This window comes from Bubalus bubalis, chromosome 21 (assembly GCF_019923935.1).
Source record: "Bubalus bubalis isolate 160015118507 breed Murrah chromosome 21, NDDB_SH_1, whole genome shotgun sequence".
In the NCBI taxonomy this organism is placed as follows: domain Eukaryota; kingdom Metazoa; phylum Chordata; class Mammalia; order Artiodactyla; family Bovidae; genus Bubalus; species Bubalus bubalis.
The window spans coordinates 12,046,194-12,063,824 of NC_059177.1; the positions used below are offsets into that span (position 1 = coordinate 12,046,194).

At 53.9% G+C, this 17,631-nt stretch overlaps 1 protein-coding gene and 1 non-coding gene across 9 annotated transcripts in view; one reads left to right on the forward strand and one right to left on the reverse strand.

Moving 5' to 3' along the window:
* The window catches only part of SCN5A (sodium voltage-gated channel alpha subunit 5), a 105,023-nt gene extending 91,988 nt beyond the window's left edge, over positions 1–13,035 (reverse strand). For 7 of the 8 annotated variants that reach the window (XM_025272061.3, XM_025272058.3, XM_025272064.3 and 4 more), the window contains exon 1: positions 12,872–13,032. The gene's annotated coding sequence lies outside the window, so the exon portion shown is untranslated. Of the gene's footprint in view, positions 1–12,871 lie in introns of all 8 variants that reach the window. The other variant, XM_045163855.1, reaches the window with a different exon arrangement.
* LOC112581295 lies at positions 7,327–7,433 on the forward strand. The gene has a single exon (XR_003105830.1). It is a non-coding gene; the product is annotated as a U6 spliceosomal RNA (small nuclear RNA).
* Positions 13,036–17,631: the final 4,596 nt, after the last annotated feature.

A 17,631-nucleotide genomic window follows, 5' to 3' on the forward strand; every position in this document is an offset into this window, starting at 1 on the left:
ATTCTAAAGGAAATCAATCCTGAATATTCACTGGAAGGACTGAAGCTGAAGCTCCAATACTTTGGCCACCCGATACAAAGAGCCGACTCAATTGGAAAAGACCCTGATGCTGGGAAAGACTGAAGGCAAGAGGAAGGGGATGACGACAGAGGATGAGATGGTTGGACGGCACCACCAAGTCAATGGACATGAGTTTGAGCAAACTCTGGGAGATGGTAAAGGACAGGGAGGCCTGCCATGCTGTAGCTCATGGGGTCTCCAAGAGCCGGACACAACTGAGTGACTAAACAATAACAACAATTCCGTTTATACCGGCTTCTCCATTTGTACCAAATTCTCCATCTGCACCAGCATCTTCACCTGCCCCCTAGGCTGGGTCAGCTTCTTCCAGCTGATCCCTTCCTGGGCCCGTTTCCCCTGTTCTGTCACTTAAGCTCTAAGGAGCCCTTACTCCATCCTGTCCCAGGTCCATCAGCGGATTACCACGTGCATCTCTCCCTAAGTTCTGCTGGCTCCTGAGAGTTCTTGGGAGCAAACGGTGAGCCCTCCTTTTCAAACTGGCTCCTCCTGACATCGTCTCCTCGGACACTGGCTACAGTCCCCCAACTCCACCAAACATCAGGCCTCCATCTCCACAGCCACTGCCCTGGGATGGGCTTCCTGGCTCCAACTGGGACTAGTCTGAGCCCACTGCCACCGCCTCCTCCCTCGTTCCTTCCGCCCGCCACATGCGGCTCCCACCACTCCCTGGCTCAGACATTCCCAGCACCGCCGCTGGCCTGTGCAATGGCCTGAGCATGAGTTGCTGCAGGCTCCTCTCACTGCCCCACCTCCTCCAGGAGACCCTCTCTGACTGCCCCCGCCCACACTGACCTCCCTCCTCTGGGCCAGGAGGCTGAGCCCGCATCCCATCCTGGATCCCTTTCTGGCCTCAGTTGCCCTCTGACAGTTGGTGGAGTGGGTCTGGTCTCCCCAGACATGTTGGAAACCTCTTCTTAGGGCAAGGCTCCCTCCTCTGAGTCACTGGCCTGTAGGTACAGGAATTCACATCTGGGTGGAGATGCTGTAGGGGGAGAGTATTGACTGTTCACACCAGAAACTCGACCTCCCTAGACTGTCTCATCTTTTTACATCTTCCTGAAAGAAGACTTCCTGAATGCACAGGGCACACAGCTGGTGCTCAGCCAACGGTGGTGGTTATGATGCCGGGACATGGGACACGACAGCCTGGCAGCCCGCAGTGCAGCCGCGTAGTGTCGGGGTGGAGGAGGGACATGCAGACATCCCGGGTGTCAGCACTGAAATTCCTGAATCCCCAAATGCCCTTCAGTCCTGGGAAAATTAGGCCAGCTGGCCGTTCCCTGCGGTGAGGAGGGACCTGACTCCAGCCTAACCCCTCCTTGCAGCCCCTTCCTGCCCACTCTCCTCCCGGATCCTGAAGGCAGTTTCTGAGTCACGTCTGGCATTTTGGTCGCCTTGGAATTGGAGCCTCTGGAACACAACAGGCAAAGAATATTCTTTGCCATGTAAATTTATGCAAAGCGCTCTGTGGAAGTGGTTCCCTGGCTTCCTAGAAAATCTCCGCTGGCTTCCTTGGCTCTGGGCGCCTCCTTCCTGCCCTGCAGCCCAGGTGACCTCAGGCTGGAGCACCCATTGCCCTGGGCACTAGTTTCACCCCTGATCTACCCCTGCCCCCTCAGTCCCAGGGGCTCAGGGAGCTCAGGGAGCTCAGGAAGTAGGAGCTCACTCCCCATAGGCAGAGGTAAGGGTACCAGGAGCCACTTCATTTCTTCCTTGAGGAGGATCCGTTGGATTAATCAATACCTCAACACATAGACTCATTTTATTAACTGAATGACTCAGTGAACATTTAATCAGCACCCACTGTACACAGCCCTACAAATGATTTCTTAGAATACTCTTCTTTCTCAGATGACGGATTCCAAATCAACAGGTGCAATGATAGGAGAGGGAGAAGAGTCACCAGCAGAGAGACTGTGGTAGCTTGTAAGGATACTTCCACTGGGTATTGTTGAGACTGGCATGAGGAAATGCCCTGCACCAGAGAACCCAGACTTGTGCCCAGGTCTGCTTGCCTCTCTGTCTCTAAAAGACTCCCAAGTCCAATGCGGGACAGCGGCAAAGTCAGGGCTGTGGCTTGGAAGCAAGACTGGCTGTGTGATCCTGGGTCCTGGCCACTTGTGTGTTCTTGGGCAACCATCAATTGATGGTTCTCTACCTCACTTTTCCCACAGGTAAAACGGGGTTAATAACAGTACCTATTTCATGGGGCTGTTCTGAGGCACAAGTATGTTAACATTTGCACGTGCTCAGCACACAGAAAGCGTTCAGTGAGTGTCATTTGCTATAATCATTGTGGGTATCGTTGCCATTCTTTTTTCTCCCAAGAAGTCCAGCTCAGAAGACCCTTCTCTGAAAAATCTTCTGGTGGCCCACACCTGTCCTCCCTGCCTGGCTGGTCCTTCCCTTCCCTGCTGTTCCTGGCATACTGCCTTCCCATACGTGGCTTTATCACAATTTGCTTCCACCTCTGCCTCTCCCTCTCCCAAAGCACAGTCTGGCCCCCAAGAGGAGCCTATAAGGGTCTGGTGAATGAAGGAGTGGATGCGTGAATGAATAAGTGCCAGCTTAACCTTCCTATTCCCCAGCCACTAACCACACCGTGACCTTGGACAATGTTATTACCACCCACCTCGTCCTTTCTGGACCTCAGTTTCCCCAGCCATGAGCTGAGGTGGGTCAGCCCAGCAGCGTCACCTGCTAACTACCTGCCTGGGAGTAACCTCACACAACAATCCCAGGACGAAGGGAGGTTATTATGCCCATTTTACAGATGGGAGACCTGCTGCCAGCATCCGTGGTGAAGCCAGGCCCGTGAGACCAACCACTGCACGACACTGCCTCCCGCCTCTGCCGGCACAGAGAGCAAGGAGGAAGGGTCAGGGTTACCTGCGGCCTGCCCCTCTGGACTGAGCATGTCTGTGATCCTGGCTCCAAAGCTAAGAGCAGCCCATCAGCCTCCATGGAGGCTGGTCCTCCTCCGGCACAGCCCAGCTGGCCAGGACCACCCCCAGGTGCCCATGCGCGGCCAGGGAGACCTGGCTGATTTCTGCTCCTGCCCAGAGTCGGCATTTTCTCTGACAGCAATTTTCTCTCCAGCTCAGGCTCGTGGAGCTGCTTGGTACCAGGGCGAAGCCACCCCAACCCGCGGCTCGTGAGCACCTGGCATGTGGCTGGTGCCCGTCCAGATGCGCTGTTGTTACATCCACACCAGCACGGAACGCTGCTTGGCACGATAAAGAAAGCCAACTATTCCATTATTAACTTTAAAACATCGATTACAACTTAAACTGATCATATTTTGCATATATGTACTGGGGGAAGTAAAACATATTAAAATTAATTTCACTTGTTTACTCTTGAAAATGTGGCTACTAGAACATTTTTAATTGCCTCTGGGACTTCGCATTTGTAGCTCGAATTATATCTCTATTGGGTGGCACTGTCTTAGAGTTCCAGCCACTGGACCCTAAACCCTTACAGAACTCCACCTGCTTTGGGGCTGGGCCTCTGGCTGGCCTGGGGGTGGGGGAGGGGAGGGAGCAGAAAATGAAGGGGAGGAGGGATGGAGGGGCGGGGGATGGGTGGGAAGCGAGCCGTCCTCAGCGGACTAGAAAGTGGCCACCCGGGTTTCTGGTCTTGGCTGTGGGTGGCTGTGCTGGCTCCAGCCACAGGTTGCGATGGGAGGGGGCGGGGGGAAGGGGAGGGGTCAACAGCGTGTTTCGGGCCAGCCCTCCTGCCCGGGCAATTATCTGCACAGTCCTGGCTCTCCCAGGGTAACAGCTTGGACAAAGGCTCAGCGGGAGTGTCAGCTGGTGCTCGTGGCCTGTGCATTCAGGTCCCTGCTCCCAGATCAAAGGCACATTGGCACGTCCTTGTGCTGTGCAGGGGCTTCAGCTAACCGGCTCCCTGCAGGCTCCATTCCTTTGAGGCTGCACAGGCATTAACCCTGTCCAGTCTGGAGCCGGGTCCTTGGGAAGGGGGGAGCCGTGTCACGAAGGGGCTTTCCTTCCCCAGCCGCCCTCCCAGCCCCCAGCAATCTGGGGAAGTCCTGCAGAATCATCCTCATCTCTCTCTGAGGTGAACACACCCACCCCAGAAGCTGGGGATGCCCTCATTTACATGCATTTGCATCTCATTTATTCCAACACTCAGGCAGAAGCTGAGGCTAATTCAGCTGACGGCAAAACCTCACTGGCTTGCTCTGCTCAAGTGATTCCCCAGGCAGGGAAGAAAAGGGGATCCTTGAGACCAGGCCCCCTTCTGGACTGGGAGCTGTGGGCAGAGCTCAGGTCCAAAAGGGGCACTTTTGAGCCGAGCCCTGGACTCAGCCCAAGCCTCCTGCCTTTTCATCTCTGCTTCCCCACAGTAAGGGTGGGGCCTGGGGGCTAGGAAGTGGCAGGTCATCTCATCTGAGTGTTCTGTGGTGTTTCGGTGGCAGGTCAGAGGAAGTGCAAACCCTCCACTGGGCACACGGCACCCCCTCGCCCCAAGCTCAAGTCTCCTCCTCCACTCCCCTCCAATGCCCATGACTAAGGATCTATAATGTGCTGAGCAGCTCTGAGCTGTCAGTCAAGGCCCAGCGCTGCCTCTGGCCCTGGGTCTCCTGGGTGGAGACCTGGATCATCCACTATTCAGAGACCAGAAGTTGGAGAGCTGGCTCAGTCACCCTGGGCACTTCGGCCCCAGACCCTGTGGCAGCTATACCCACACAATACATACAACCGGGCCAGAAAGGTGCCCCACTGTGGCTCAGGAAACGCCCTCCTGGCATAGAGGTGCCCCCAAGACAGCAATCAGCAACCCGAGTCTTTCTCTGACCCGGTTCCTTCCGACTCACTTTCCTCAATCCCTGGGTCAAAAAAAAGCCTCCACAGGGGAACTGTGTACAGATGCCATGGCAACCGAGGCATTTATGGGGGCACCTACTGTGTGCACTGAAGACACAGATCCCCCAGAGAAACCTAGCAGTCCACAGAGGGAGAAGCCAGTCCACTAATCCACAGAGTTCACGCCACAGAACTGTCCAGAACACAGCAGAGCCAAATGTGGGGCCCTTGAGCCTTAACACTCTTTTAAATTGAGGCATAATGTACACCTAAAAATGCACAGATTTTAGGTGTACAGTTGGTTGAGTTTTAACAAATGTATATATACATCTGTGTAACTACTGGGGCTTCCCGGGTGGCGCTAGTGGTAAAGAATCTTTCTCCAACACAGGAGACCTGGGTTTGATCCCTTGGTCAGGAAGATCCCTTGGAGAAGGAAATGGCAACCCACTCCAGGAGTCTTGCCTGGAGAATCCCATGAACAGAGGAGCCTGGCGGGCTACAGTCCATAGAGTTGTAAAGTCAGACACGACTGAAGAGAGTTAGCAGGCATGCGCATGTAACGACTACCCCAATTATGATGGCTCCCCACTGTCCCTTTCCAGTCAACTTCTCTGACTTCTATCACCGCAGATTAGCTTTGCCTGTTCTAGAACCTCTTATACATGGAATCACAATGTATGGGCTCTTGTGTGTTGTGTTCTTGCTTAACATAATGCTTTTGAGACTTCTATGTTTTATTTGTTGGTGAGTGCCATTTAAATTACTTGTGCAATTCACAGGAACACAAGTGACCCATCTGGGGACAAGTCCTTAATTCAATCATAAAGCACAGGGCTGGAAGGGACCCGAAGTCCAGCCGTCTCTGGGGACGATCGGCCCCGGGGGATTCTTAAGGAGTTTTTTTTTTTCCTTCTTCCCTCAGACATTTCCTGAAATGGAAGCTCAGCAATTATACATCTAATAGGCACCCAGGCCCAGCAAGTGAGTGGGGGTTTCCCCTGCATTTCCAGTTTCGTTATCAACTAGCTGTTGCTTTATGTAACTGGCAGTCTGCACTGCCTGTGACCCAGTACGGTGGCAGGGTTGGCACCGGAATGGGCTTCTGAGCTCCTGGGCCTTCTCCTGCTCAAGTCTGGCCATGGTGGGCAGGCCTCTGTTGTTCACCCTCTCTGCACTACTACACCAGTTGGGTGTCCCATGGGTGGGGCCCTGGGCCCTAAAGGGAATGGGCCCAGGGCTGGGATTTTTCCCAGGAAGAGGCCCAGAAGCAGGCAGCAGTGCTGGGCAGCAGAGAGCAGGCACCTTGGCTCTTAGAGGCTCTCTGGACCACTTCCCTGCTCTCAGCCCAGGTCGATGAGGATGGGGCTTTGATGGCCGCGCGAGAGGTATTGACTGGGATGGGCTGGTCCCTCCCATGGTCTGATCGCCCCCTGCCCCCATCTTAGATCCTCTTGGGCACCTCCCAGTCCAGATGGAGGGATGCTAATGTAGCCTGAGAACTGAGTTGGTACTTCAAGCCAGATTACCCTGCCCCCCACCCTGCTGTCCCTCTGAAAACTGCCTCCTGAGCCAGGTTCTTCCTTTACACAGGCCTTCGAGGAATCAATACCAGCCAGAAAGGTGTTTACTACCCTCCTGATGCCAGCAAGAGCCTTTCTACTGTTCAAAATCCATTCCCAGAAAGCCCGGGGACTGCCTGGGCAAGGCCTGGGTGGGGCCAGGGAGACACCGCTCTGGGCCTAGTGCCAGTTGCGTGCCCGTGTGACCTTGAGTCTAGGGGGCAACCAGCAGCGGCCCTGGCCTCCTGGGGCTCTCAGGAGGGAAGTGAATGCCCTTGGAGATGACGGGCAGCGGGATCTCCAAGTGGGTGAGGCATCTTCTCGAGCCCACACAGACTCCGTGAGAGCACCTTTGTCCTTCCACTCAGCTAATATCTCTGTGGGGACGTGACTTTCCACTGTCTCCCTGGGAGATTTAATCAGAAGAACGGAAGAGGAGAAAAAGAGAAAGAACTCCAGCCTCAGATCATAAACATTCTTCCAAAAACAGGCTGAAAACTTGACCTGCTCTCTTTTGCCTCTCCAAATGCTGTGTGCTTGCCATGGCTGGGCTCCCATTCCACCTCCTCCAGGCAGCCTCCCCTGGCTGTTCCTGGCCACACTGACCTCCGGCTGGAGAGACTAAGCTCCCAACTCCAACCTCGCATTTACTCCTGGGCAGACCTCTCTCTGGCTTGTGGGGTGAACCTGGGAGGCCCTGAGGTCCTTTTCTGCTCTCCCAGAGTAGTAAACAGAGTGAGGAATGAACAAGAGATGGACAGGCTGTCCCACCAGACTCTGGTTTCGACAATCACAATGAAATTTTCTGCTGGGCCTGGGGCACACCAGGTACCCCTCCAGAAAACAGAGGTGGAGTGCTTGCTTCGGTAGCACACATACTAAAATTGGAATGCTACAGAGAAAATTAGCATGGCCCCTGCCCAAGGATGACACCCAAATTCATGAAGCGTTCCTTTTTTTTTTTTTTTTTTTTAAGAAAACAGAGTTGGAGATGGATAGACTATGGACATCCCAGCTCCCCACACCAAGGCCGTGGTGACTCTGCAGAGAAGGGTGAGGCGGGCCTGCCAGGAGAGGTGATGCCACTTTCCGAGTCCGTGGATCAGATGGCTCCAGCGCTCTGCCAGCTGTGGCGGCTGCCCCTAAAAAGCCTAGTCCTGGATTTCCTCCACCGTTTAAGGGCCCCAGGTCCCTGGAATTGACTTGGGGTCTCTATAAATAGCACCCATCCCATATTGATCATCTTAAAAACACACAGTATGTTCCAGGCCCACAGAGAGGAGAAAAGTCTAAATATAGTGTCATCCCCAGGAACTGCTGCCTGTCTGAGGTGAGTGGTATAAGCAGTACATAAGCGAAGGGTGGTCTGAGGGGGCTGAGAACTGGGAGGTGGGGTACAGACACAAGGGACCTCTCCATCCCCACACCAGTCCCTCTGCTCCAGCACAGCAGCCAACCCTGCTCAGAAGTTTGGTCCTGCCCCAGGCCTTTGCCCTGGGAGTCTTCTCTTTACAAGACACTCTTGCCCCAGATCTCCTCAGGATTGCTTCTTTCGTGTTATTCAGGTCTCAGTTTAGTCTCCTCCTTCAAGATGCCTTCCCTGACCAGCCCGTCTAGAGTCACTCCCATCTCTCCACCACTTCATCCTGTTTTATTTCCTTTGTAGCGCTGGTTGGGCTTCCCTGGTGGCTCAGACGGTAAAGAATCTGCCTGCAATGCAGGGGACCTGGGTTCGATCCTTGAGTTGGGAAGATCCCCTGGAAAAAGGAATGACTCCCCACTCCAGTATTCTCGCCTAGAGAATTCCATGGACAGAGGAGCCTGGCGGGCTCCATAGGGTCACAAAAAATCAGACACAACTGAACGACTAACCCATAGGGTTGCAAAGAATTGGACACGACTGAGTGACTAACACACACACACAGCACTGGTCAAAATCTAAAGTTCTCTTTGGTGTCTATTTGTTTCATGGCACCTAGCCTGTCTTTTCCAACAGTATGTAAATTTTATGAGAGCAGGTATTATATCTGAGCTGTACAGCTTCTAGAATGTTCCCTGGCAGAGATTATGTGTTGGACACCCAAACCAGGTGCTCTCCAACCACCTAAGGCTGAATTCAGCCTCAGACCACCACCACAGGCAAGTCTGGGCTGGCAGAGGGCAGTGGGCATCAAAGCCCGGGTGTCCCTGCATCATCCAGCCTCTCTCCACGGGCTGCCCTGGCTTCATCTTCTTGACTCTGTCTCCTTTGTGCATTTAGCCATAGGACTTTTGGCCCAGCCCCTCTACTTCTGGAAACCTGCTCTTGACAACCTCATCTTATCCCCCAGACATCGGCTTTCTGGAACCCTTTTCTCTCCTCAGAGCAAATCTTCCTCTCCTTCCTGCCCCTCGCCCCCAGCAGGAATCACAGTTCCTGCCATCAAAATCACCCTCTCAGAGCTGCATGGGAAGAGTCACTTCACCCTAGGCCTTCCTGACCAGCCCACTGGACAAACCAGAGCATCTGAGAACACCATGGGCACGCTTTCACCTCCCAGATCTCCCGCCCTCTCTGGGAGGGAGAGGCATCTTCCCCATAAGCTCGCGCATGTGGACATACCGCACGGACACACACGCCTGCCTGTCCACCCCAGGCCCTCCTACAGCACCCCCTTGAGCCCACCTCCCCCTGGCCAGCTCCCCTCTATCTCCTCCCTCTTAAACCATCAAACTCTTTGAAAGAGCTGTCTACACATGCTCTCTGCACGTCCTCACCTTCTGCTTGCTCCTTAACCTACTCCAGACTGAAATTCCATTCTCACCAATTCATTCATTCATTCATTCATTCAACAACACACCCAGCACCACATTCGGTGGGTGTCAAGAGGGAAATTTCTGTGGTCAAGGTCACCAGCACACTCACAGTCGCTCAATCCAATGGACACTCGTTTTAAAATTATGCATTCTTTTTCATCTATCCACGAGCTTCTCAGAATGTATCTTAACTCTCCCTGGCAGAATCAGGAGACTCCCGGGACATGTGCCCTCCGTGCTTTCTGTGACACCTCCCACTGCTGGCTCTCCTCCCACCTCTCTGACTGCTCCGTCCCAGCCTTCTCTGCAGACTTCTCCAGCCTCAACTGTTGCAGTGTCTCAGGGCTCTCTGGACTCAACTCTCTTTTCTCCCACCCTCTTCTCCACATTAGGATTGCCCTGGTGCTTCCAAAACTACTGATGCCTGGGCCTCACCTCTAAGTCGAATGAACTAAAATTTCTGGGGGTGGAGCCTGGGCATAGATTGATTTTGTTTAAAAAGCTTTCAAAGTGATGCTAATATCATCAGGGTTGAGAACCACTGTTCTGCATTCTCATTGAACAAAATATAATTAATACAGTCATGGCCCCAACGACCAGCCTCTGTGGATGATTCAAAGTTTCTGCCTCCAGCCCAAATCTCCTTCCTAGACCCTCGACCTTTCCCTCCAACTGACTGTAAGGTGTTGGCATCTCCCTGGAAGTACTACAGGTTCAGATCAGGACCCTGAAACATTCATCAACTTCTCCTTGGTTCTACATCAAGCTGATCAACCCAGGTTCCACTCGTCCATCCTCCCCTCACAGTGTGATATGGCAGCAGTGAACCTCACTAGTGAGCAACTGAAGCTAGGGGTGGAGGAGTGGCATATCCCTTAACAGGGAAGGAAGTGGGAACACCACAAGTTCTATCACCTGTGGTCATCTCCCTGTCCCTCTCCTTCAGCTGAAAAACTTCTGGCGGAGCCCATGGTCTGCACTGGACAGGTAGTACAATGCAAAGCTGTTCGATTGACACCTGGGCTCACACTCAAGTCCTGCTACTTGGTAGATGTGTGATGGTGCGCACGTTACTTAACCTTTCTGGGCCTTCAGTTTCACCATCTGCAAATTGGACCTTATTATGGTCTCTGCCTCCAGGGTTGATTCAACAATTCAGCAAGATGAGTCTTATAAAGTGCTTAGTGCTGTGCCTGGCTGGCAGAAAGCACTCAGTGAATGTTCTCTATTTTTAGTACCATTACTGAGGATAAATTCCCAATTCCTGAGCGGAGCTCACAAGGGCCCCCGTGACTGTGACCTTGGCTTTAGCTTCCACTCTTCTCTTCCTCATACCATGGGACCCGTCGGGTCACTGAACAATTGTACTGTTTCACATCTCTATGCTTTTGTACCTGCTAGACCTGATGGCTAGGCTGCACCTTCCCCACCTAGAAAACTCCTATTCATCCTTCAAAATCCAGCAGGAAAGTTATTTTTGTTAGATACTCTTGACTTTCCTGGCCAAAGATAATCACTCCTCTTTTGAGTGGAGTGGGGATACGCTTCTACGGCTGCACACTTTTCCAATAAGCTTCCCAAGGGTCAGCAGGAATCAGCTTCCTATGAACAGAACTGAGTCTGCTGTTTACCACTGTCCCAGGCTGGCCCCAGAACTCCCTTCTCCTTGGATTCCCTAAACACCAGCTCCTGTGCTCCCCAACTCCCAGCCCTCTCTGGCGCTCCCCACCACTACTCCGAGTTCCATCTTCATGTTGAGTGAGTCAATCCCGGAAATCTTCCAGAGGACCTTCAAGCACCACAGAGTCTGTACCAAGTCCCCCAAAGGCACAGCAGCTGGCTGTACCACACTGGGCTGAATGCTGGCTCTTGGCACCCCAGGGCCAGTTCCCTTTCTGCTCAGATTCTCTGGGATCAGTCCTAGGTCAATTCAGCTCTCAGAAAGTAGATCTCAAAGCATCTTCACCCTGAGTGGGGCCCCCAATCCACTGACTTCTCAGGTGACCTTGGATTAGTCCTTGACCCACTCTCAGCCTCAGTTTCTCCCCACCCTGGCATGATGTGGTGATGATGATAGGGTTGGATTAAAAATTCACTGAGGCTCATTTCAGCACAGGACTGGACATTCTGGTATAAAAGCTATGTTCCCGACTCTGGCAGTTCTCTGACCCAACCCGACCCTCACTCCTGTGAGTGCAGCAATGCTTGAGCCATCAGCCCATGCCACTCTCAGCCCACCTTCCAGCTCCATTACGGCCCACTCTCCTGCACCTGCCCAGTTCTAAGGCGAAAGGCTGATGGCAGCAGTAGGGGCCTGGGCTTCTGATGGCGGGGCCTCTGCCACTCAGGGACCCTCTGGATCCTGAAGGGCTGTGGGAATCAGGGAGAGGGGAGCCGTGCTGCTGCATGGTGGGCTCATATGCAGTGCCTGTCTCCATCACAATGTCTAAGCTGTCTGTGGAGATGCCTGGGGTCTCAGCAGGATTGGGAGGATACAGCTGGGGGAATGGAATACCAGCCCAGAACCCCAAGAGGAAACTGATCCCATCACTCCCACTGGTCTTAAGCACTAAGGAGAGAAGATGACTCCTGCCACAACCTCGACCATGGCTTCCGGATTCGGCTGTGCGCTGACCTCCAACAGGTGTTTGCAAGGCGGGCCTAAGGCCAGCGCCTGGTCCCCAGCATTCCCCTCACCACGAGCACTCTCCACATATCCAGCCCCCACAAGGTTAGGAACCTCTGCTTCCTCCCAGGGCGCCACCAAAGGCGATCAAATAACAAGTAGAAAACGGCCTTCGTCAGGGCGCTTGGATCTGCCCCGTCAGAGCGAAGAGGGCAAAGAACTCGCCTGATCTCAGCGCACAGTCTCCCCTGGAGAGAGCCCACGGAGATCCCTCCGCAGCCAGGGCTCACAGAGACCAGATGTGTCCCCGTTAGGGCGTCAAGAGGGCACAGAGCTCTCTTTATGGTCGGAGCGCGCAGAGACAGGACACACGACATACATCTTTTCCTTTCGGGGTGCACAGAGATCTATCCCCGGTCAGGACACGCAGAGATCTCACCCCAGAGAGGACAGCCCCGGCGGACTGCTCCACAGGGCCCAGAGAAAGGAGGGTGCATGGCCCCTTCATTCCCAGCCCTGCTCGGTCAGTTCCCCCGCTCTCTGGAGTCACACTCACTGCGCTCCTAGTCGCTGTTCTGACCTTGGGGTCTCCGGCCTCCGGTATCCGGGTCTCAACCCCAGACCCTCCCCGAGTCTGCGCCAGGATCGGCCGGGAAGCCGGGGCCGCAGCTCCCCCTCCCCCGGCCCTCGACAGCGAACGGGGAAACCCGGAAGGAAAGGGAAGGGGAGGGGGCGCGCGCCGGCTAGAGACGCCCCCCCTCCCGGGGATACCCTCCAGCCAGGCAGCTCTGCGCCCCCTCCTCTCCCTCCCCTACCCTCGGGGGCAGAGATGGGGGAGGGAGCCTGCCGGTGGACCCGGGGCTGGGGAGGGGGCGCGCAGGGGTTGGAGGCTCCAACCCTCGGGGAGGAAAGTTGGGCGGCGGCAGGCAGAGGGGATTCCGGCCGGGCCGGGGCTGCTGAAGAAGGCGCTCGCTCACCTGCTGGTCCCCCGGCCCGGGTCCCGGGATGGGCAGCAGCGGCTCGGCACGGATTGGCTCCGCGCGGGGCTCCGGGCACCGGGCGCAGGCTCAGCGGCCCCGGGGGCGCGATCCCCGCATCCCACGGGCTCCGCCGCCGTCTCGGCTCCGCCGCTCGGCTCGGGCTCCGGGGCTCGGCGGGCGGCGCGGGCTCGGGCTGGGGGCGGGGTCGGGGGCGGGCCCCGCCTGGGCTCGGCCTGGGGCTTGGGGCCCCAGGCTGGCTCCGCCCCAGAGCGACGCGCCCCGGACTCCGCACGTGGCGCTCCGCCCGCTCTCAGGGTGAAGTCCTGGGCACCCGCCGGGGCGCACACCCCCGCGCTGACCTGGGGGCGCCCCGCCACAGAAAGCGGCCCACGCGGACACGACAGACGCGCGCAGACCCGGCATACGCGGGGGTACACACATAGCCACCCGGAGACGCTTTGCTACAGCCACCTACGCCTACGCGGACAGGCAAACACCCTGGCACACGCGGGGTACACACTCACACATGCTCACTGACTTGGGGACCCTACCACAGCCCTCACCTCTGTGGACACGGACAAACACTGACATTCGCAGACACCTGCTGTCATAGACACACACAGACACCCACACGGACACAGGCAGACACATCACTGACACACACACACACTGAGGCAGACATACTGTGACAAACTCAGGGACACCTACATGACTCAGAGACACACATCCACTGACACACTGACACAGAGACACACGCACAGAAAACCACTGTCTCCTAGAGACACATGCACACACACAGCACAGAAGTCTGCACAATGGTGGACACTTTCATACTGACACATTGGTACTGACAGAAACACACCCAGACCAGAAACAACCAACACAACAGACACAACCAACACGGGGACACCCACACTGAAACATACACACTCACTTCACCCTGTTGATCTACAGGAAACTTACACCTTGACACACCCGTAGGCACTCACCTGCTGGCCCTGGAACAGACTGTCTCTGACACACGGATGCAGAGACCCGCACACTGACTGGTACAGTCATTCACACACAGGCTGACCCACTGGGAGACATACCCAGGAACACACATCCTTCTTTAAAAGAAACAGGCCACCAGTTTTTGCCCACAGGCCAGAAACATCTTTGGAAGGGATGGGCTATTGCCCAGAGTCAACACAGGAGCACACACATAAAAACACACACAGGGATACACAGCCTTTGTCTTCTTCCCCTGCAGCCTTCTAATCTCTCCTGACATTTTTTTTCAACGCTCCTAAATGTAAATAGCGCTTTCAGAGGGCACCCAGGTGCTGTGTTTGGCAGTTTGGAAGCTGTGACTTGCCTCTCCTTTTTCGGGATCTTGGAGACATCACCAGGGGGCCATCCTCCATTTGGGACCTGGGTGTGGCGCTCCAGGGATCACTGGGTGCCTTACCTATATACTGAGGAGCTATCTGTCCCTACAGAAGGCCAGTCTGTAGGAAAGTTCAGGACACAGGACCCTTTCTGGCCCGGGGTCTGATAGAGTGGCTGGCGCCAGATAAACCACATTCCCGCCTCCTGCTTCTGGTCCCCTGATGGGTCTCAGGTAGGCCAGCATCTCCCACTAGCGGCCAGAGAGGGAAGTGCAGGCAATGTCCATTTTTAGCACCACCTGACCCCATGCCTCTTAGGTGGGAGGAGAGAGCAGCAGAACCTAGGTTCTCCCTGAGGTTTTCCACCAGGCTTCTGGAGCCCCAGAATGAAGATTCAAACTTGCAAACGAACGTCGGGCCAAGAAGGAGACTCAGAACGGAGGCTTCTGGGGGAGGGGTGGGCGGGCTCAGAGAGACTTTGTGCTTCATCTACATCTAGCAGAGGTGGGCTTCTCACACTCCTTATGGTGGGCACCTGGATTTTGCTCACAGGAGAGGTATGCACCCCAGATTTAAACAAGGGCAAAGAAGCTCATTAGAAGGAGGAACAAAAGCTCTGATTCGGTTCGGATTCAGAGATTCAGCAAACATATCTGGTGGTCTGAGAGTGGCGGCAGAGGGCGGGAAAGGTTAATGGACCAGAGACAGGGCACCTCCCACAAGGAGCCCTTGTCAAGATCTGGGAGACTCCCTTCTCTTTGTCAGACCCCATTTAATGAAAGCTGGAACATCCAAGGTTTTAAAAACTGTTGCCTTTTTTCTGCTCTTCCCCCTAGCTGAGGTTCGCAGTTGGGTTAAGCGCTTTGTGCATGCACAGAGGATTCCTCCCCCTCCTGTATTACTTCCTTTTATTTCTCCTCCCTGCTACCACCACCTTGCTGCCAGCTCCCTCCCCACACAGGAGCCCTTCCTTATAGGCAGGTCTTTAAATATGTACACATCTTTGTAAAATATGCAGTATTGTTGTTTGTGCCTATGGATTTTCATATGTGTGTTTACTGCCCCAGCATTTTTGTTGTTGTTGTTTTACTTCTATTGAAACTACATACGGAAAAGTGCACAAACCCGAAGTGTTCAGTGCAAGAGTTGTTTAACCCTGTTAGTTGAACCCATCCCTATAGCCAGCACACAGGTCAAGAAACTAAACGGCAACGGCACCCAGACCTCCCCTTCCTGCCCTCTTCCTGTCACCAGCACTTCTCCCCTGGGATTAACTACTACACTCACAGCCAACTCCCTAGGTTAGTTTTGTCCAGTTCTGATATTTATTTAACTAGCATCAGATAGTACAAATGCTTGTGTCTGGTTCTTCTGATTAGGTTTGTGAGCCTCATCCCTGTGGCTGCTTGTAGTCATATATATAGAATTCATTTGTCGTCATTGCATAGAGTTCCACTGTGTGAATACCCCACACTTTATTTATCTATTCTTTGGCTGACGGGCATTTGCTGGTTCTAGCTGGGGGTTACTATGACTAGCACTGCTATGACCGTGCCGGGGTGTGAATTTCAGTGGCCATCTGTGTGTGTTTCTGCCAGGGGCATACCTGGGAGTGGCGTTGCTGGGCCATGGGAGGGAGTGTGCTCACTTTTAGAAGGCACGGCCAAATAGTTTTCCAAAGTGGTTCTACCAACATACTCCACCAGTGATGAATGTATAGAGAATTCTGGTTCATCTGCATCCTCTAGCACTTGGTATTTTTGTCTTTTTCATTTTAGCCACTTGAGTGGGTGGAGAAGAGGTTTCATATTGTGGTTTTAATTGGCATTCCCCTGATGACTAATGAAACAGAGCGTTTTTCATGGTTTATTGGCCATTTGTGTGTATGTGCTTTCCATTTATATAAAATGGGCATTGTTCTAACTTGCATTCTTTTTCTTATGTTTCTCCCTTAGTGCTGTGATTTTGAGCTCTATCCATGTTTTGGTGTGGGCAGCTAGTTCTTGGCTTCTGATAGCTGCAGAGTGTTCTGTGTTATGCATCCACCGAGTTTTATTTATCCAGTCCCCTCGAGAGGGATGCTAGGTAGGGTTGAGGATGGAAGAGTAGTAACTGGCTTGTGTTTCTGTTGGCTTCATTCTGCTGATGCCTGAGGCGGGGTGGGGGGAGGTGAAGAAGTAAGCTGATTCAGGGTTCAGAATCCACTGGCACTGAGCACCAGGCATCTTAGAAGGTAGAGGTGCAGGTTGGGGCTAAAAACAGGAGGTGTGGGGAAAACCGCACATAAAAACCCACAGCCCCAGGCAGATGCCTCCTCCCTACCTCCCCAAGCTAAGGGCCGGTCCTTCCCCATCTACTCGACTACCTCTGGCTCTGGGAGCGGGCATCTGGCAGGAGTGGGAAGACTTCCTGTGAGTAAAGGGATCTACTGAGAGCTCTGGTTCTCTCTGTAGGTGCCATAACTCTGGCAAAAGACTGAGGAATTCTGCGTGGAGAAAATGACCAGCCCAAGAGAAAAGACCTCTGATCCTGGGCACCTACCCAGTCTTGTCCACTGGAAGCCCTGCCGCCTGGGAACTGTGCTCCCTCCACATGCATTGCCATCTTATTTCTCCTTTGTCTGCTCCTCTCTGGAGGCTGGACAAGCTGAGTATTTGCCTGTCCAATTTTCCCTGTAGCTGGGGCTGGCCACGTGATTCTTGAACGGCCTGGAGTCATAAGCAAAGCTTTGCTGGGGAAGGGCGGATTCTGGGAAAGCATTTCCTCTCCTGATAAAAGAGGACAGGAGCAGTGGGGTGAGCTGTCTTCCTTCTTCCCCTTCCTCCTGCCTTGAATGAGGGCACGATGCTTGGAGCTGATGAAGCCATCACGTGGCCATGCAGGGAAGGCCAGGAGATTTGGAGGGTTGGCCCCAATGACCATGATCCCCAGAGCCCCCCCTTCATACTTTCTTTCACCCCTCGTGCAAACAGACGAAACCAGATTCTCTGTTATTTGCAACCAGGTGGTGTTGGATGGGGAGGGGTCTGGAAACCCAGGTGCTCTAATACAAACTGTACACCAGCTCTCTTGTTTTTGGCCTCACCTCGCCTCCCCACTTCCAGAGGTACCCAGTGTCTGAGTTCCAGAAATGTCCTGGGGTTTTGAGGTGGAGGAGTTCTTTGCACTCCTTGGCACACGTCCCTCGGTGGGCTCTTTGAATCCAACCTTCCCCGCTCTGAAGTCAGTTACCATTCAAACTTTCAAAAAGTTGTCATCATATCTACTGTTGCTTCCTCTTCCAGACGTTTTGTCCTTGTAGGGAGGGTTTATGTCTTGTTTTGGTATAATTTTAGTGAAATTTTAAGAGTTGTCTTCAGTCCACTATATTTTGAAGGAAGTCCTCCA